Genomic DNA, 2,500 nt, shown 5'->3' with positions numbered 1-2,500 from the left:
AGAGCTCAGAGAGTGTACATTTCGCATCATATTTGTAGCAAGAGACACAAACAAGAATGGACTTGTATTGTTTTGACGGTACAGAGTATGTTGAGTGTGGATTGTAGTTTGGTTGTAGTTTGTAGCAATCCCGAAAAGACACCATTTCGTCTCTTAAAGAAAATGAACTATCGTAAATGACATTTCGGTATTAAGTGAACCCATGTAATAGGGTTTAGAAAGCATATTACAAAGGACTTCCTAATGGTGGATTATGTATCATTAGCCACAAAGTGATTTATTTAGCATTATATTATTTTACTGAGGCTGTTCTGCAAGTACTGTAAAATAAGATTGACAGAGTCCTAACTAGAAGAGATGGAAAGTTAAGGTGGAGGGAGAAGCGAGAGAGAGAGAGACAGGAGGGAGGGAGATGGAAAAAAGAGAGCGAGAATGAAAACCTGCAGCGAATTTGCTCATGTTTATCCAAAATATACAGAGCCTGTTTTCCACGTCCAGGCAGAGCGCTGACAAATCCGCCAACCGCTTATCAAATTAAACCCCATTAGCCACATAAACAAACGCTCACACACAACCCATTACCAGCACGCACGCACACACACACACACACACACACACACACACACACACACACACACACACACACACACACACACACACACACACACACACACACACACACACACACAAACGTAAGCGCCTCATCCCTGTTTGGTTACCTTTCCTGTCCTCAGCGACTCATTGGCTCTTTAAACAAACCAATCAGCCCCACCCCGCCAATACCCCCTCCCAAACCACCGCCACCCACCAGGTGAATAAGGCAGATTGTGGCGCGAAAGGAAGCCCGCAAAGACAGCCGACCCCGTTCTCTCGATCGCCCCGAGCCCCCACAGCGGGCCACTCCACCGGGCTCTCTCTCCCCGGGCTCTGGGACCGGTCCATTCGTTCCACGCGAGCGTGTTAACATGCAGGGCTGTGTGGCTCCGCTGGCCGCCGCCGCCGCCGCGCGCCCATGGGTAACGCGATCCGGTAAAACACAGCCTTTAGCTTAAAGTTGCCCCGTCGCCTCAGCAGCTGCTAGAGGGATTTACCTCATACGGGGGTAATATAACCGCCCCCCTCCCTCCCCCACCAACGAAAGTAAGTCATCATGGTAAAAGGGACGATTTAATTTTGTCTTCCTTCCTCGATCCCTCTGCGAGCCTTGGGGGGGAGAAAGGTCGGCGATGAGGGGGGTGGGGGTTGGGGGGGGGGGGGGGGTTAGGGGGGGGGTACGTGTTGCTCCGGTAGCGAACAGAGCGTCAGACAGCCACACGGTTAACGTATCTTCACCCCATCAGCGTTAATCAATCCTCAGATTATTCCGAGCAGGCGTTGAGGCCAGACGTAATGAAGCCCGTTTGTATGGGACTTAGTTGGGGGGGGGGGGGGGGGGATCAAGGAAGCCCCACCGGGCGGACGGAGAAATCGCAGCGGTGCAGGCCCGGAAAGTTCTTAAATCAAACGGAGGAGGAGGAGGAAGGAGTCTTGGGGGCAGAGGGGCTAGAGGAGGAGGAGGGGGGGGGGGGGGGGGGGGGGGGGGGGGGGGTCTGCTGGATGTGCGGAATGAAACGAGGCGGAGGGTATAATCCCCCGTGACGTTGTGCAGACAGCTGAAGACAAGGCAGCGAGAGCCTGCAGCCTGCAGCAGCACCGGCAGCGCTGGCCGCAGACTCAAGCTCAATTTGACTCGCACGTAGGGATGCACTCCATAGAACGCGTGCAGCGGAAATACGGCCCCTCTCTTCCTGTTCCTCTTACCTGGAGCTCATCTAGCCGGGAGGAAATGGACTCCGGGTATAATGTGTTGCTGACTTCTTAGCCTCTAGTCCAAACGGTTTATTTATTTCCCTTTTTCCGATTCTCCCAGACGGATGGGGATGGTTTAGTCAGCAGCAGGGATGGGGGGGGGGGGGGGGGGGGGGGGGGGGTCATTAAGGGGACCCCCAGCTGTGAGGGCTTACTCAAAAAGAGGAACTGCTGCACCTTCACGCAACATTTGTTTTTGTTTGTGTGCAGTTTATGGTCATCGTGGGAGAGGCATTATGATGGTGATATCTGCTGTGAGGCCGGTTCCTCTCCGTAATCGTTCTCTGGTCTGTGCGGTAAACGGGGATAAATGTGTGGCTTTATTGTTTATTCCAGGGGGATTTAACAGTCTGGCAACGTACTGTACACACCGCCGTCAACCTCGAGAGGCGAAGGAGTCTCTTCCTTAAAGCCAGATTTAGAAAGAATTATTTTGTGAAATGTAGATCAAGAAATTGTTGATTTTGTTCATTTGTGTCTTTTGTGAAGCGTCCATTAATGTGGGACTCTGTTTACACTTACACCAGTCCAGACACTGACCTTCTCTCCCTCTCTCTCTCTCTCTCTCTCTCTCTCTCTCTCTCTCTCTCTCCCTCTCTCTCTCTCTCTCTCTCTCTCTCTCTCTCTCTCCCTCTCTCTCTCCCTCTTTCTC

The sequence above is a fragment of the Gadus morhua genome, chromosome 21 (genome assembly GCF_902167405.1).
Source record: "Gadus morhua chromosome 21, gadMor3.0, whole genome shotgun sequence".
NCBI classification, from domain to species: domain Eukaryota; kingdom Metazoa; phylum Chordata; class Actinopteri; order Gadiformes; family Gadidae; genus Gadus; species Gadus morhua.
The sequence above is the reverse complement of the archived record's forward strand: the minus strand, read 5'-3'. Positions refer to the sequence as shown.